The following is a 20053-nucleotide window of genomic DNA, read 5'->3' on the forward strand; positions in this document are numbered from 1 at the left end:
TCACTTTGTGCTCCCATATAGACATTAGGCCCTGTTTATGTCCCCACATAGAAGTTAGGCCCCCAGTTTATACCCCAATAAATGTAGTGCCCTCTGTAGATAGTGCCACACTGCCCCCTCCTAGGTAGTGCCACACAGCTCCCATATGTAGCGCCACACAGCCCGCCCCATATAGTTCCACACAGCCCCCCTCCCTGGTAGTACCACACAGCCCCCCTCCAAGGTAGTGCCACACTGCCCACCTCCTCCCAGGTAGTGCCGCACAGCCCCCACCTCCCAGGTAGTGCCAAACAGCCCCCCTCCCAGTTTGTGCCACACAGACCACTCCTCCCATGTAGTGCCACATAGCCCCCTCCTCCCAGGTAGTGCCAGACAAGCCCCCCTCCCTGTATGTAGTGCCTTTGGGCTTCCATCTAGGAGTGGAATCCACAGCCAGAGCATTTCCGATGCTCTGGCTAGGGATTCCGCTTCAGGACGAGCCCCTGACGTCAATGTGCATATATGGACAGTGTTGTCAGGGGCAACCCCAGAGCCATAGTTCGGGGCAGAGCACTACTAGCACTCTGTCTGGGACTCCTGCTCTGCTCCTGAAATCACTGTGCATATATGGATAGTGATGTCCAGAGCAGAGATGAAGTCCCGGGCAGTGCGTTAGTAAAAGACCTTCTTCGGTACTCCGGCTCTGGGGAAGCCCCTGACATCACTGTCCATATATGAACAGTGATGTCAGGGGCAACTCCAGAGCCAAAGTCCCGGGTAGAGCGCCACTAGCACTCTGCTGGGGAAACTGCTCTGCTCCTGACATCACTGTCTATATATGGAAAGTGATGTCAGGGGCTTCCGCAGAGACAGAGTTTCCGGACTCAGGCAGAGCCGCTACTAGCGCTCTGCTTTGGACCCCTTCTCTCCTCCATATATGGACAGTGATGCTGTGACGACGGCCTGATTGAAAGTACAATATAATGTACTGAGAAACTAAAAAAAGGCTGAAATAGGAAAAAACTGCGATTCCTCCATTGTTTCCTGGGATTTGTTTTTCCGTCTTTCACCCTGTGGTAAAAACGACAGCTTAAAGAGGCTCTGTCACCAGATTCTAAAATCCCTATCTCCTATTGCATGTGATCGGCGCTGCAATGTAGATAACAGTAATGCTTTTTTTTTTTTTTAAACGTTAATTTTTGGCCAAGTTATGAGCTATTTTATATATATGCAAATGAGCTTTGAAATGGACAACTGGGCGTGTTTTTATTCGTATGTCCAACTGGGCGTGTATTGTGTTTTTAACTGGGCGTGTTTACTTGTTTTACTAACTGGGCGTTGTGGAGAGAAGTGTATGATGCTGACGAATCAGTGACCAATTAGCGTCATACACTCCTCTCCATTCATTTACACAGCACAGTGTTCTTACTAGAACGATGTGCAGCCAGATACACAAGTGTCCTGATAATGAATACACATGACCTCCAGCCTGGACGTCATGTGTATTCACAATCCTGACACTTCTGACTCTTTTCTGTGAGATTTCCAGCAAGGGAAACGAAGTCTCGTTTACCTCGTAATCTCGCGAGATTACGCGTGGCTTGCTGCAATCTCACAGAAAAGAGTCAGAAGTGTCAGGATTGTGAATACACATGACGTCCAGGCTGGAGGTCATGTGTATTCATTATCAGGACACTTGTGTATGTGGCTGCACATCGTTCTAGTAAGAACACTATGTGCTGTGTAAATGAATGGAGAGGAGTGCATGATGCTGACTGGTCACTGATTCGTCAGCATCATACACTTCTATTCACAACGCCCAGTTAGTAAAACAAGTAAACACGCCCAGTTAAAAACGCAATATACGCCTAGTTGGACATACGAATAAAAACACGCCCAGTTGTCCATTTCCAAGCTCATTTGCATATATATAAAATAGCCCATAACTTGGCCAAAAATGAACGTTTTTAAAACAAAAAACGTTACTGTTCTCTACATTGCAGCGCCGATCACATGCAATAGGAGATATGGATTTGAGAATCTGGTGACAGAGCCTCTTTAACTTTCTGTGGCTTAATACGGCTACAGTGAAACCAAATTCATATACCGTATTTTTCGGACTATAAGACGCAGTTTTTAGCAAGAATACATCTTGCTAAAAAGTCCCTGCGTCTTATAGCTGGCAGTCAAGGGACACGGCAACGCTAGGCCCCCCGACCACTTCTTACTTAACCCCTTTCCGACACATGATGTGCCGGCACATCATGAAGCGGGGAGGGAATCATGTCAGCTGTGTTTTACTGCTGACACGTTGCTCTAACGGCAAGGAACAGCGATAAGGCCCTTAATGCCACTTCAGAGCTGAACTGCCCCCTTTTAAAAAATAGCCTTTTGAAATTTTGTTGAAATTGTGAGAAATTGCTGCTAAGTTCTAAGCCTAGTAACGTCCTGGAAAAATAAAAGAATGTTCTAAAAAGAATGCCAATCTAAAGTAGACATATGGGGGATGTAAACGTGTAACTATTTTGTGTGGTGTTACTATCTCTTTTACAAGCAGATACATTTACATTTAGAAAAATGCTAATTTTTGCAATTTTTTTTTCAAAATGTTTATTTTTTCACAAATAAATATTGAATTTAACGACCACATTTTGTCACTAACATAAAGTATATACAGCAGTAATGAGCAGTGTAGCTGTGAATCCCGCATTGGGTGTGAGATAGTACAACATTACTATAGGAAGCAGCAGCATAGAGGTTTTATACAGTAGTAATGAGCAGTGTAGCTGTGAAATCCCGCATTGGGTGTGAGATAGTACAACATTACTATAGGAAGCAGCAGCATAGAGGTTTTATACAGTAGTAATGAGCAGTGTAGCTGTGAATCCTGCATTGGGAGGGAGATAGTAGAATGTTACTAGAGGAAGCAGCAACATAGAGGATTTTATACAGTAGTAATGAGCAGTGAATCCAGCACTAGGGTGAGATAGAACACTAACTAATAATAATATATAATATAACGTAAATATAAATAATATATTATCTGTACATTGTACAGACAATATCACACATTACATATTGACATAACTAATTTACAATTCAAACAAGAGGAGTGAGGACCCTGCTCACAAGAGCTAACAATCTATGAGCGAATAAGGAAGACACAAAGTGTAAAAAATGCTTAAAGGAACAGTGTCACCAAAATTATTATTTTTTTTATCAGTTTTATGTTAGGGTTTTATTAAAAACGTTTATATTTATTTGTGTGTTTGTGTGTTACTTTTTTCTATTTTTACACTTTTTCTTCCCTATGGGGGCTGCCATTTTTTTTCCATTTCTGTATGTGTCGATTAACGACACATACAGACATGGAATACGGCAGCTCCAGTCCCATAGGGAATGCGAACGGGGCCGTTCCATCCACTATGGTGTACACCGTGTGTGTGGGAACGGCGCATGCGCCACTCCCACACAGTCCAATTTGAAATGCGCGCCGTCTGGCGCCATTTTCCTGTGGACCGGAAGTTGCGGCCGGACAGTAAGATTACTACTTCCGGTCGCGGCTTCCGGACTTGTGCACATGGAGCAGCGGCAGCAGACGGAGCGGACGGACCGGAGGGAGCGGCGGCGACTGGAGCTGGTAAGTTATTTCTATGTATGTTCGTGTTTCAGTGTGTGTTTACTACTGTATGTTAACCTACTACACTGTGTGTTAGCTCAAAAAATGGCGACACACAGTGTAGGAGGTTTGACCGTTCAAACCCCTCGTTTCTCCCGGCACTAGCCAGGATAAAGGAGGGGGGATTCCGAGAGCTCACTAGAGCGAGGGATTTTTTCCCAATTTTGCAGCATAAAGCAATGTGGTTGCTTTACCACATGCAATGCTGCAATTTTGGGAATTGCTCCATCTAGTGACCAGTGCTGGGAAATATTATAAATTGAATCCAATTTATAATATTTCCTGACTCGTGAAAAAAATAAAAAAAATTAGAACAATGTTTAATCACCTACACACTAATTGTTTAACTAAAAAAAGCAAAACATGTTTTGCTGGCAACACATTCCCTTTAAGTACAATGGTCTAGGCATTTTTTATACATATGGGGATGGACACATAAAGCTGCATGAGCCGGTCACCAGCCAGTGTCTGTGTATGACAGACATAAAGTGTATTAGGGTGCAAGGAGTGTGGGGGACACTGCTGAATGAAGGGGCCTCCTGACTAATGTAAAGGGGGGCCCTGGAAAAGAGTCAGATGAGGGAATGTTATAGGCCTGTCTAAAAAGATGTGTTTTCAGGGCATGTCTAAAACTGTGGATATTGGGAATTAATCGGATTGTCTGTGGTAGCGCATTCCAGAGGACTGGTGCAGCACGAGAGAAATCTTGGAGACGGGAGGGGGAGGTTCGGGTTATGGCGGATGTTAAAACTGAGGTTGTTGGCAGAACGTAGAGCGCGAGTAGTCTGGTAGACCGAGATGATGGAGGAGGAGATGTAAGGTGGTGCAGCACTGTGGAGAGCTTTGTGGGTGACAGTAATAAGTTTGAATTTAATTCTGGAGAGTATGGGCAACCAGTGCAGTGACTGGCAGAGGGTGGCGGCATTGGTGGAGCGGTTGGTCAGAAAGATGAGCCTGACTGCTGCATTGAGGATAGATTGGAGCGGGGAGAGTTTAGTGAGTGGAAGACCGAGTAGTAACGAGTTGCAGTAATCGAGACGAGAGTGTATCAGAGCGACAATGACAGTTTTGGCCGTTTCCAGAGTAAGAAAAGGGCGGACTTTTGAAAGTGACAGGAGCGTGAAAGTGATTGAACGTGTGAAGTAAAGGAACTATCAGAGTCAAAAATAACCACAAGACAGCGGGCTTGCTGCTTAGGCGTTATGGTAGTGCCGCACACTGAGACTGAGACATCAGGTTTAGGTAGGTTAGTAGATTTTGGGAACACAAGGAGCTCACTTTTAGAAAGATTCAATTTCAGATAGAGAGAGAACATGATGTTAGAGACAGCGGACAGACAGTCACTGGAGGATATGATGTTATGGACAGGGGACAGACAGTCACTGGTGTTTGGTATTAGAGCGGGGGTGATGTCATGGGAAGAGGTATATAGTTGGGTGTCATCAGCGTAGAGATGGTACTGGAAGCCAAATCTGCTAATGGTTTGTCCAATAGGGGCTGTATAGAGAGAAAATAGAAATGGACCTAGGACTGATCCCTGAGGAACACCGATAGCAAGCGGAAGAGAAATAGTAGAACCAGCAAATGATAAACTGAACTACTAGAAGCTCAAGCAGAATGACATACATCATACAGTAGCAATTAGCAGTGTAGCTATGAAGCCAGCACTGAGGTGGTCTATACCAATTACTAAAGCTCCAGCAGCATGGATGACTTTATAAGGCAGTAATGAGCAGTGTAGCTGTGAATTCAGCACAGGGGGAAGCTATAACACTTACAAGAAGCTGCAGCAGCATGGAGGACAGCTGTAAGGAGCAGTGTAGCTGTGAATCCAGTACTCGGGTGAGAAAGAATACTTACTAGAAGCTAAAGCTAAAGCAGCATTGAGGACATCATACAGCAGCAATTAGCAGTGTAGCTATGAAGCCAGCACTAAGGTGGTCGATAACACTTACTAGAAGCTGCAGCAACATGGAGGACTTTATACAGTATTAATGAGCAGTGTGGCTGTGAATTCAGCAAAGGGGAAAGCTATAACACTTACTAGAAGCAAAAGCAGCATGGAGGTCATTATACAGCAGTAATGAGCAGTGTAGCTGTGAATCCAAAACTAGGGTGAGATATAACATTTACTAAAAGCTGCTGCAGCATCGCTGTGTCTCTCTGTGCCTATCTCTCTCATGCCTGATCCCTCCCGCTTCCTTCTCCTTAGACTTCTATGAACAGCTGTAACCTGATACCTCAGTGAGTTAATGGTCCATCTTGCCTTAACAGGCTCATCCGGACATTTTTATTTATGACCTGACCTTAGGATAGGTCATCAATATCAGATCGGTGGGGGCCCAACTCCCAGCACCCCTGCTGATCAGCTGATTGATTAAGCTGCAGTGCCGTACAATTCCGTAGCGGCTGTGCCTGAAATTGCAGTTCCAGTCCTATTCGAGTGAATGGGACTGAGCTGCATTCCCAGACACAACCACTACCGATGTGTGTGGTGCTATCCCTGGTAAACATTGAATAGGCCGCGGCAACTAATCAGGTGATCAGCATGGGTGTCGGGAGTTGGACCCCCATCAATCTGATATTGATAACCTATCCTAAGGATAGGCAATCAATCAAAAACATCCGGACAACCCTTTTAATGAGACAGATTTAGCAGTAAATTCAGAGTGAATAAACAGTAGGATGAGTGGAGCAAGAGGCAGTTCTCTCTAATAATCTATATTAACGTTTCTTATATTCGCTTGTATTATTGATTTATGCATGTTGAAAAGTTAGTGAGGGTTAAGTGTTTATTTCTTCTCTGCATCGCCCTCCGCTGGATATCTTGGGGATTTTTTTTATTGGATTATATGATGCCAAATGGTGACTGTTGTTGTCTTCTTTTAAGGTGCAGAGGGAACTGCAGCCGCCCAAATTCTGTATAATTATTGCACATCAAGTAATTGTTCCAGGTATTAATGCAATATATGAGATTACTTTAAATACAATATTTTTATTAGGAACTTCATTTGGTCCCTACGGAGTATTAGGGCTGTGTGTCCTTAAGACTCCTCCATCACACCACTCAAGGAATGTCTAGACTAAGTTAGCTGCTTATCATGGAGAAGGACATTTGTAACTTATCAAAAGCCACCAACAGAGGGCAGTATAACAATGCTGGATAATTTATAGTACCAGTCTTTTTTACAGGAATGGTCTGGAGTGCTGCCTCTGTTGACTTTAGAAGGTCGTAGGGTCCTTAGGTGGGCAACCTATTTGTTTTTGCAAGTTGCTGGTTTCTTTTTGATTTTCTGTCTGTCTGCAGTTCATTCCCAGCAAAACACCTGTTGGATCAAAGACGAACCTCCTACGGTTTAAGAATGTGGCCCTCTACACCCTGAACCTGGATTCTCCACTGTTACATCCTAACTAATCCTCCTTAAGCATTTGTTGACCTACTTAATGCCAGCTTGACAGTGCCAAGTAACATATACATGACTGGAGGAACTCGTACAGGGCACTTATACACAGTCGAGTCCCATTATTATGACCACCTCCGACTTTTGACATCGGCAGTGCTGTGTGGTGGGCCGGCTTGGTGGGTATATAAGGTATGCGATAGGTGGTCTGATCATATATCACTCGTTGTTGTCATGGGTAAAAGGGGTGATTTATCAGAGTTGTAGAGGGCTGATTATTGGCTTTCGGGTCCAGGGTAGCGGTATTTCTCACACAGCGCAGTTTGTGAACTGTTCGCGTGCTGCTGTGGTGACCGTGTATCGTGAGGGGACAAATGGCACCATTGGAAATAACCGACATGGAAACTGTGGAGCACCACCTGCCATTGAGAGATGAACGTCGGTTACGAAGGTGCGCGAGGGCAGAACGACACGCTACAGTGGAGCAGCTCACCATGAAAATTAACCAGGGGGCTACCAGACGTGTATCTACAAAAACAGTTCACCGAACCCGACTGTGTATGGGGCTCCGAAGCCAACGGATGGTCACTGCTCCTAAGTAACAAAGGTGAAGCGGAAAAAAGGCTTCAATGTGCACAGCAGTATCGGAATTGGACCACCGATGATTGGCAAAGGGTTGTCTTCTCCGATGAGTCACGTTTTTTGCTTCATGGAACGGATGGACGTTGGCGTGTCAGGCGAGAAACATCAGAGAGCAAACACCCGGCAGCCATTGCTGGAAGAACACAAGCCGGTGGCGGCAGCGTTATGGTCGGGGGATGTTTTCATGCCATTATCTGGGCCACTCACCCATGTTGAAGGTACTCTGAAGCGATTTGGGTATGAATCCATCGTTGCAGATCACGTCCACCCATACATGCTGATTGTCTTCCCTGGGGCAGATGGAATCTTCCAGCAAGACAATGCGACGTGTCACATGGCTAGAAATGTCCGACAGTGGCTGGAAGAGCACGACCAAGACTTCCAAGTACTTCCCTGGCCCCCTAATTCTCCAGACTTGAACCCAATTGAGCATCTGTGGGACCTCGATCGTCTTGTTGGCACTATGGATCCTCCCCCACGCACCTTCCAGCAAAGGTGGGATGTTCTGCAGTCAACGAGGCACCAAATACTTGAGACCACCGACCAGCACCTTATTGATCACTCCCCGCCCGTCTAGCTGCTGTCCATGCTGCACACAGCGGGTACTCTGAATATTACCTGTTGCTCATAATAATGGGACTCCACTATGTAATATATGTCACACAATGGCTGTTTTGTCTATTTTTACTCTCATTTAGACATGTAGGGCTTCATTTACAGGGTTCTAATCTCCAGGACTGGTCATTTTCCATCAAGATGACCTATCAACACCATGCCATCTACAAAATGACCCTAAAGTTTTGGTGGGGTGCCTGGGAAATATAGCTCCACTTATAGTAATAGCAATCCCCCCCCCCCCCCAGTGTCCACCACCCGCAACTTGTCAGATCACTCAGCCATTCAAAGTATCCAGAAGGTCCACAGGTTGTATGATTTTGCCAAGACATAGTACATTAAGGTACTTCACTTTTTTGCGGAAAAGGAGATTACAGGAGTGGCATGGAGGGAACTGGCACCACTGATGGAGGTATTAGCACCACCCCTATGTACAATGGGTAGGGAGAATAACTGACCACAACCCTAATACATGAAGCCAATATGGAAAATACTCAACCACAACATTATGGTGGGGAACTGTAGGTGAATTCAAGACATGGGAGCCATCAGTCAATCATCTCTCGTCAGGAGTCTGGTGGACCACCAGGATAAATGGGCTACTGACATGTACCTTTTAAAGGGAGCGTCCTGATTTCTTACTTCCGAACACGATTCTTACAATATAACACATTTGGGAACTCCACAAACTCTATGAATGAAATGGTCCCAATAGGGCTGGTTCTTTGCATAGGTTTTAGTTGACGGTGTAGATGAACGCCTCATTATAAATAATGTTCAATAGTCAAATAGTCAATAGTTGGAAGACAGATCCATGTCCCAGTGGTGTAGCCAGGGTTAGAAGACATGGGGCATGTGCTGGGTTCCAAGGAGGGCACCAACAAGCCACTTTGCCTTGGCCAAGGTATTTATTTACAGGACTAGAGCAGCAAACTAAACCTATGGTGAAGAAGAGCCCAGCTACAGTTCTGCCTTATCTAACATATCACATAACTAAATACAACAAGTAAGAAATGAGAACAGGTCTAAACAGGCCCAAAAACCTGGAGGACTGAGGAAATGGAATATGTACGGGGACCGATGGGCACAGTGAGACGATGGAGACTGTCCTTCTGGTGGAAGAACAACATCTTATGAGATGGTGGAGATTGTCCTGCTGGTGGGAGAACAACATCTTATGAGATGGTGGAGACTGTGCTGCTGGTGGAAGAACAACATCTGGAGATGGTGGCGACTGTCCTGCTGGTGGAAGAACAACATCTTATGAGATGGTGGAGACTGTGCTGCTGGTGGAAGAACAACATCTGGAGATGGTGGCGACTGTCCTGCTGGTGGAAGAACAACATCTTATGAGATGGTGGAGACTGTGCTGCTGGTGGAAGAACAACATCTGGAGATGGTGGAGACTGTCCTGCTGGTGGAAGAACAACATCTTATGAGACGGTGTAGACTGTCCTGCTGGTGGAAGAACAACATCTTATGAGACGGTGGAGACTGTCCTGCTGGTGGAAGAACAACATCTTATGAGATGGTGGAGACTGTCCTGCTGGTGGAAGAACAACATCTGGAGATGGTGGAGACTGTCCTGCTGGTGGAAGAACAACATCTTATGAGACGGTGGAGACTGTCCCGCTGGTGGAAGAACAACATCTTATGAGATGGTGGAGACTGTCCTGCTGGTGGAAGAACATCATCTGGAGATGGTGGAGACTGTCCTGCTGGTGGAAGAACAACATCTGGAGATGGTTTAGTCAACTCATTAAGACGAGTTCTACAACTTTAATGTAGAGCGTGTACCTACATACACCTATCATCTCACTGTCACTCTGGCCTTGACGTGACATAACGTAACCTCTTTCTCCACTTGTGGGCCTTACTGGTCATACAAGGTCGAAAGCCTTTTTTCTTGTGATTCTTTCTACCTCATTGAACAGTAAATGTAAATATGGAGCCCCCATAGGTGACAACAACGTTTTTGCTATGAAAATATGAAGCGTCCAAATAATCTAACGTGTTGTAAGTGGACGGAGCTTAGTTGGTACTGTAGCCTGAATCCGATGGGACGATCTCGAGATAACAGCCGAATGTTACTAAAATGTAGGAACCATACTGTAGCAGGGAATATTGTGTAGGAGCCAATAGAGACACCGGGAGAGGCGAGGGTTCATTTTTGACTGAGTCGTAGGTCGAAAGCGCAAGCTAAAACTAATAACATTTCCTTTTGTACCAAACTGATAAGGGACACCTGCTCCAGATTTGGGGTCCTGCTGGAAACCCACGTTTCGTTTTTCTCCTGTATTGCTGGAAACAACACCCCCCCCCCCCTAACACTGTAAAGGGTTCCCTATGGGTTCTACATTGTAGCAACTCAAGACTGTATTTCCATTACAACCATTTTTCCAGCAACCTGCTGGTCTCACATGACTCGGAGCTTACTGGCATTGGGCTGTCAGAAGCTTGTCAGTGGTCACCCCATGATGTCCCCCATCTCAACCTGCACAATTAATCAGATTTTTTGTAAACTGTTGATAAAGTGTCTGAGACCAAAGGGCTAATGTATTCAATGGCATGGTGGCCACTAGACCATCGGTAACATTGATGCTACTGTATGTGGTTCTTGGGCCATAAATGCATAATTCTGTCCTCTAGGGACCTGTGCTACATATGGTCAGATGGCCTCATGACATCTACAATCCAACCTATCTGTGCTGCCTGTTGCAGGACGTGGAGAATGACATTGCTGGCTGTCTACAGAGGACTTGGATAGACCACACGTGTCCTACTTTTAGATAATTTGGTTCGGTAGATTTTATTATTTGCATAATCTCCACTCCTAAAATATCTGACCACGCCTCCATAGCGAGTGCTCCTAGTCTCCCCAGAGACGTTGACCCATTGATCAACCAAAGTGCACCCAGAGATTGCGATAGAATGTCTCCATAATGACCTCTAGCATGCCCCAATAATGATCGCTAGTGCGCCCTCATGGTAATTGCCCCCCACAGTAAGTACTAAAACAGAGTAAAAAGGACACGGCGCCACATCGTGCAAATCAATTTGTAATATGCAGGAGCAAAAAATGATGATAATTGCTCACCTTGTGGTTGCAAAATACTGGTGGGTATATGCAATACGGTGGAAAGCTGCTGCCAATCCCAAACGCAAACACCCGGAGGAGTTGCCAAAGTAGTGCTTAGCGGGAATAAAAAACGGTATTAAAAGGCGCTGCTTGGATATATTTAAATATGAAAATAATTTATTGAGTAGTCATAGTACAGAAGCTACGCGTTTCAACGCCGGACTGGCGTCTTCATCAGGCAGGTAAAAAAGACAGAAGATAAGCATGTATATATACTGATGTTGTAATAGTGTTAATTGGGCCAATTCTGACAGAGCTGAGGACCAAAAAAAACGCCAAAAGACAAAGGCGACCGCTAACAGGACGGTGGCCGGAGGAGTACAAAAGGCAATGGACCGCATAATGGAACGCAAGCGCGATTGCTGGTGCGGCGCTGGACAGAGGGTACAGGGGACCAAAGGACCACATCAGAAGGGAATGGATGGAGAGTAAAAATAACAGACAATTATAAATACGATGAATTGGTACAGGAAGGACACACGTTGTGATGAAAAAATGAAAATACTCTGCAGAAAAGAAAGAAATGAATAACGGATATTAAACGAAAAAAACAAACAAAACCAAATGATGCAACTGAAGGGAGAATTGAAATACGGGAGGAAATGAGAGATATGATGGTGAGAAAGGATAATGGAGAGTTGATAAACATGGACAATGGATAAGGACAACAATATTAGTCAGCACTAGAGGGAACCAATATAATAGATGGGAAATTAAATAAATAGAATTAACAATAATAATGAGAACAATATTAATCTTATTATTAGTCCAAAGCAGACTCTGTAATATCGTTGAGGCCATTTGGATACAGAGTCCCCAATTTATAGATCCAAAAATGTTCCCTTTGTTTTAGTCTGATGAACCTATTAGATATGTCCACAGGGATCATTTCAATAGGGGTAAGAGGAATGGCATCAAAACCGCACTTATGTTCTATAGCCAATAAACATTGAATCTATGTCTATTAATCCACACCTCCTCTAATCCCTAAACCTATTAGGGTAGACGTATGCCCAAAATCTTCGTTTTATCCTCTCCATCATCGGGGACCTGCCCTCGAAAAACGTTTTAATTTAGTTAGTAACGATTTTAAAACAATCGAGCAACCTACTGTTTCCTCAGATAATCTCACCAAATCTGAACGAGTTTCATTAAAAAGTCTACAAAAAAATCAGCAAATTGTCATACGTTCAGCTGACAAGGGGGGTAGTATTTGCATTTTTTCATCACAACGTGTGTCCTTCCTGTACCAATTCATCGTATTTATAATTGTCTGTTATTTTTACTCTCCGTCCATTCCCTTCTGATGTGGTCCTTTGGTCCCCTGTACCCTCTGTCCAGCGCCGCGCCAGCAATCGCGCTTGCGTTCCATTATGCGGTCCATTGCCTTTTGTACTCCTCCGGCCACCGTCCTGTTAGCGGTCGCCTTTGTCTTTTGGCAGTTTTTTTGGTCCTCGGCTCTGTCTGAATTGGCCCAATTAACACTATTACAACATCAGTAAATATACATGCTTATCTTCTGTGTTTTTTACTTGCCTGATGAAGACGCCAGTCCGGCGTTGAAACGCGTAGCTTCTGTACTATTACTACTCAATAAATTATTTTCATATTTAAATATATCCAAGCAGTGCCTTTTAATCCCGTTTTTATTCCTACTAAGCCCCACAGTAAGTGACATATATATTGCTTCTATTAAGAGATAAAATTCAACTGCAAGTCTGAACTTCATTACAAATTGGCCTCAATGCCAGCCACAGCTATGCGGATATTAGGTTCTACTGTTCTTGAGGTGCCCATGGTCCATCTGGACTTTCTACTGTCCAAAAAATACACTGCACGTAAAAATTGTCTTTGCTGTGCCCCATCTACAGCTGATAGCACTTTCTGCTCCAATGGCAACTTACACTATGTCATCATTCCCAGCCACAGTCCCAGCGTGATGATGTCATCAGTCAGCAGGAGCAGCAGCTCGATCTGGAAGACACCTCTGGACACCATTATTTTGATAAACTGGTATCTGGCACAGTAACACGAACATGTACATTAAGGGCGGTGTTTTAAAGAATAAAAGGTTGGTTGGACTAAGGTGGTGGAGGAAATAGGGGGCAACACGTTACCCTGGATCTAGCCTCTTCTTCACTCTGGCTTCTCCAGGCCAATTAGTGAGCCATACTGCTAAAATAGGGGCCCTATAGCAAAGATCAAAATTGGCTCCTAGTTATGGTGCAGGTTTTTCCACCTAGGACAGCAGAGCCTGGTGTTTATTTAGCCTCGATGCCCTGTCCGTGACACTTGGGCCAATTGCCCACAACCATATCTACAACTTTCGGCAGTCCTCCTCAGACCCTGCTCTGTCCTGATCTCACTCCAGAGATGTTTGCTCACACTTGGCACAGTCAATTCTCACAGTAGTCATCAGATTTGGGCACTTCAATAATGGGAGATGTTCCCAGCAAACAACAGATATGACTCCCAAAATACTGAAAATGTCTCCCCACAAGACACTGTCAGAACTGGGGTAGCCTCCAAAGACACTTAGCATGTAAAGATTCTGTTTTCGTCCTTCTTAAGGTCTCCATCCTACAACTTTGTGTGCAGAGTTTAGCTCCCAGAATTCCAGGGTCTAGCAAAATATTCCACGTGTTGGAACTCTGCAGAGTGGACAAATTGTAGTAATGATTACCTAGCGCTGCAGGGAACTTGTGTCTAGAACTTCAGTATTGACAGCTCACCAGAAATGGATGGATTTAAGGGCACACTATGAGGCCACTGTCTGCTGTTTGCTACTGGAAATATTCTACAACGGCAGGATTGGTGGACAACATGAAGATTTCTTCAAAAATGAGGTCTGTGTTTTCACGACTGCACCGTCATTCCACTATCTCCAATACAGCTAGAAAGAACATTAACACCACCAAGAGCAGGAGAACCAGAACCACCACCAGTAGTAGAAGCATCAGAACCCTCACTAGTAGCAGAAACCTGAGCACCACTCCAAATAGGAGAACCAGACCACCACCATTAGTAGGGCCAACACCACCAGTAACAGAAACATTAGCCCCTCCAGCAGGAGCACTAGAATAATCACCAGGAGCACCAGCACCATCACCAGCAGCAGAAACATCAACACCACCACCAGAAGAGAGATTAGCACCACCAATAGCAGGAGCACCATCATCAACGTCAATAGCTGGAACACCTGCACTAGTTGCAAGAGCACAACTAGAATCAGAAACACCAGCACCACCACCAGTAGTAGGCACATCACCATCTGTAGCAGCATCACCAGCACCACCACCAGAAGCAGGAGCACCAGTAGCAGGAACACCAGTACAATCACCAGTAGCAAAAGCACCAGCACCATCACCATTAGACAGAGTACCAGCACCATAAAAAGTAGCAGAAGTACCAAAAACCAGTAACAGGAACACCATGACCACCAGAAGGAGTACCAGAATCACCAGTACTACCACCAGAAGCAGAAGCACCTCCAGTATCAGGAGAACAAGCACCATCATAAGTAACTAGGACACCAGCAACAAAAGCAAAAGCACCACTAGCAGCAGAGGCACCAACAACAAAAAAGCAGCAGCACCAGCACCCACACCAGTAGCAGGAGCACCATGACCACCAGAAGGAGCACCAGAAGTACCAGTACTACCACTAGAAGCAGAAGCACCACCAGCATCAGGAGAACAAGTGCCATCATAAGTAACTAGGACACCAGCAACAAAACCATCAGTAGCAAGGACACCAACAACAAAAAAGCAGCAGCACCAGCACCCACACCAGAAGCAAGAGCACCACTACAAGAAGCATGTCCATTAGCACCACCACAAATAGCAGGAGTATCAGCAACACTGCCCATAGCAGGAGCACCAGTACCCCGATCAGAAGAAGGAGCACCATTACCCTCACCAGTAGCAGAAGCACCGGTACCATTACTAGTAGCAGGAGTGTCAGCACCACCAAAATAAGAGGAATGTTAAAACCAGTAGGAGCATCATCAGCACCAGCAGCAGTAGCATAGAGCATCACCATCAGTAGCAGGAGCACCAGTACCACTGTCAGAAGCAGTAATACTGTCACCAATAGCAGGAGCACCCCCAGTGGCAAGAGAACCACCACTAGTGGCAGGAGGACCAGAACCACTCCCAGTCCACTGCCAGTAGCAGGAGCACTAGTACCATCACTAGTAGGAGGAGCACCAGCACCACTGCCTGTAGCAAACATACAAACATCGCAAACAGTGGTAAAGTTCTAGTATCATCACCAGTAACCAGAGCAGCACCATTAGAAGCAGAAGCACCAGCACCACCAGTGACAGGAGCACCAGCACCATCGTCAGTAGCAGGAGCACCAGCATCAACAGCAGGAGCACCACCAGAAGCAGGAGCCCCACCACCAGTAGCAGAAGCCCTACGACTACCACCACTACCAGTAGCAGGATCACCACCACCAGTAATAAGAGTACCACCACCATGACAAGAAGCTGGATCCTCTCCACCAGTGATAGGAGTGCCACCACAAGAAGCAGGATCACCTCCACAAGTAATAGGAGTACCACCACCGCCACCACAAGAAGCAGGATCACCTTTACCAGTAATAGGAGTACCACCGCCACAAGAAGCAGAATCACCTCCACCAGTAATATGAGTACCACCACCACCACCACCACCACAAGAAGCAGGATCACATCCACCAGTAATAGGAGGAACACCACAAGAAGCAGGATCACCTCCACCAGTAATAGGAGTACCACCACAAGAAGCAGGATCACCTCTACCAGTAATAGGAGTACCACCACCACCACCACCACAAGAAGCAAGATCACCTTCACCAGTAAAAGGAGTACCACCACAAGAAGCAGGATCACCTCCACCAGTAATAGGAGTACCACCACAAGAAGCAGGATCACCTCTACCAGTAATAGGAGTACCACAACCACCACCACAAGAAGCAGGATCACTTCCACCAGTAATAGGAGTATAACCACCACAAGAAGCAGGATTACCTCTACGAGTATTAGGAGTACCACCACCACAAGAAGCAGGATGACCTCCACCAGTAATAGGAGGACCACCACAAGAAGCAGGACCACCTCCACCAGTAATAGGAGTGTCACTACAAGAAGCAGGGTCACCTCCACCAGTAATAGGAGTACCACTACTACAAGAAGCAGGATCAACTCCACCAGTAATAGTAGTACCACAACCACCACCACCACCATCACCACAAGAAGTAGGATCACCTTTACCAGTAAAAGGAGTACCACCACAAGAAGCAGGATCACCTCCACCAGTAATAGGAGTACCACCACCAAAATAATCTGGATCTCCTCCACCAGTAAAGGGAGTACCACCACCAACAGAAGAAGCAGGATCACCTCCTCCAGTAATAGGAGTACCACCACCACAAGAAGCAGGATCACCTCCACCAGTAATAGGAATACCACCATCACAAGAAGCAGGAGCACCTCCACCAGTAATAGGAGGACCACCACCACAAGAAGAAGTAGGATCACCTCCTCCAGTAATAGGAGTACCAACACCACCACAAGAAGCAGGATCACCTCCACCAGTAATAGGAATACCACCGTCACAAGAAGCAGGAGCACGTCCACCAGTAATAGGAGGACCACCACCACAAGAAGAAGAAGCAGGATCACCTCCTCCAGTAATAGGAGTACCAACACCACCACAAGAAGCAGGATCACCTCCACCAGCAATAGGAGTGCCACTACAAGAAGCAGGGTGACCTTTACTAGTAATAGGAGTACCACCACCACCACCACCACCACCACCACCACAAGAAACAGGATCACCTCCACCAGTAATAGGAATACCACCGTCACAAGAAGCAGGATCACCTCCATCAGTAATAGGAGTGCCACTACAAGAAGCAGGGTCACCTCCACCAGTAATAGGAGTACCACCACCACCACCACCACCAATACAAGCAGCAGGATCACCTCCAACAGTAATAGGAATACCACAACCACCACCACCCCCACCACAAGAAGCAGGATCACCTTCACCAGTAATACTAGTACCACCACAAGAATTAGGATCACCTCCACCAGTATTAGGAGTACCACAACCACAACCACCACAAGAAGCAAGATCACCTTCACCAGTAAAAGGAGTACCACCACAAGAAGCAGGATCACCTCCACCAGTAATAGGAGTACCACCACAAGAAGCAGGATCACCTCTACCAGTAATAGGAGTACCACCACCACCACAAGAAGCAGGATCACCTCTACCAGTAATAGGAGTACCACCACAAGAAGCAGGATCACCTCCACCAGTAATAGGAGTACCACCACAAGAAGCAGGATCACCTCCACCAGTAATAGGAGTACCACCACAAGAAGCAGGATCACCTCTACCAGTAATAGGAGTACCACCACCACCACCACCACCACAAGAAGCAAGATCACCTTCACCAGTAAAAGGAGTACCACCACAAGAAGCAGGATCACCTCCACCAGTAATAGGAGTACCACCACAAGAAGCAGGATCACCTCTACCAGTAATAGGAATACCACCGTCACAAGAAGCAGGATCACCTCCATCAGTAATAGGAGTGCCACTACAAGAAGCAGGGTCACCTCCACCAGTAATAGGAGTGCCACTACAAGAAGCAGGGTCACCTCCACCAGTAATAGGAGTACCACCACCACCACCACCACCAATATAAGCAGCAGGATCACCTCCAACGGTAATAGGAATACCACAACCACCACCACCCCCACAAGAAGCAGGATCACCTTCACCAGTAATACTAGTACCACCACAAGAATTAGGATCACCTCCACCAGTATTAGGAGTACCACAACCACCACCACCACAAGAAGCAAGATCACCTTCACCAGTAAAAGGAGTACCACCACAAGAAATCAGGATCACCTCCACCAGTAATAGGAGTACCACCACAAGAAGCAGGATCACCTGTACCAGTAATAGGAGTACCACCACCACCACCACCACAAGAAGCAGGATCACCTCTACCAGTAATAGGAGTACCACCACAAGAAGCAGGATCACCTCCACCAGTAATAGGAGTACCACCACAAGAAGCAGGATCACCTCCACCAGTAATAGGAGTACCACCACAAGAAGCAGGATCACCTCTACCAGTAATAGGAGTACCACCACCACCACCACCACAAGAAGCAAGATCACCTTCACCAGTAAAAGGAGTACCACCACAAGAAGCAGGATCACCTCCACCAGTAATAGGAGTACCACCACAAGAAGCAGGATCACCTCTACCAGTAATAGGAGTACTACCACCACCACCACCACAAGAAGCAGGATCACCTATACCAGTAATAGGAGTGCCACTACAAGAAGCAGGATCACCTCCACCAGTAATAGGAATACCACCGTCAAAAGAAGCAGGATCACCTCCACCAGCAATAGGAGTGCCACTACAAGAAGCAGGGTGACCTTTACTAGTAATAGGAGTACCACCACCACCACCACAAGAAACAGGATCACCTTCACCAGTAAAAGGAGTACCACCACAAGAAGCAGGATCACCTCCACCAGTAATAGGAGTACCACCACAAGAAGCAGGATCACCTCTACCAGTAATAGGAGTACTACCACCACCACCACCACAAGAAGCAGGATCACCTATACCAGTAATAGGAGTGCCACTACAAGAAGCAGGATCACCTCCACCAGTAATAGGAATACCACCGTCAAAAGAAGCAGGATCACCTCCACCAGCAATAGGAGTGCCACTACAAGAAGCAGGGTGACCTTTACTAGTAATAGGAGTACCACCACCACCACCACAAGAAACAGGATCACCTCCACCAGTAATAGGAATACCACCGTCACAAGAAGCAGGATCACCTCCACCAGTAATAGGAGTGCCACTACAAGAAGCAGGGTCACCTCCACCAGTAATAGGAGTACCACCACCACCACCACCACCACCAATACAAGCAGCAGGATCACCTCCAACAGTAATAGGAATACCACAACCACCACCACCCCCACCACAAGAAGCAGGATCACCTTCACCAGTAATACTAGTACCACCACAAGAATTAGGATCACCTCCACCAGTATTAGGAGTACCACAACCACCACCACCACAAGAAGCAAGATCACCTTCACAAGTAAAAGGAGTACCACCACAAGAAGCAGGATCACCTCCACCAGTAATAGGAGTACCACCACAAGAAGCAGGATCACCTCTACCAGTAATAGGAGTACCACCACCACCACAAGAAGCAGGATCACCTCTACCAGTAATAGGAGTACCACCACAAGAAGCAGGATCACCTCCACCAGTAATAGGAGTACCACCACAAGAAGCAGGATCACCTCTACCAGTAATAGGAGTACCACCACCACCACCACCACAAGAAGCAAGATCACCTTCACCAGTAAAAGGAGTACCACCACAAGAAGCAGGATCACCTCCACCAGTAATAGGAGTACCACCACAAGAAGCAGGATCACCTCTACCAGTAATAGGAGTACCACAACCACCACCACAAGAAGCAGGATCACTTCCACCAGTAATAGGAGTATAACCACCACAAGAAGTAGGATCACCTCCATCAATAGTGGGAGC

The sequence above is a fragment of the Rhinoderma darwinii genome, chromosome 3, assembly GCF_050947455.1.
Source record: "Rhinoderma darwinii isolate aRhiDar2 chromosome 3, aRhiDar2.hap1, whole genome shotgun sequence".
In the NCBI taxonomy this organism is placed as follows: Eukaryota; Metazoa; Chordata; class Amphibia; order Anura; family Rhinodermatidae; genus Rhinoderma; species Rhinoderma darwinii.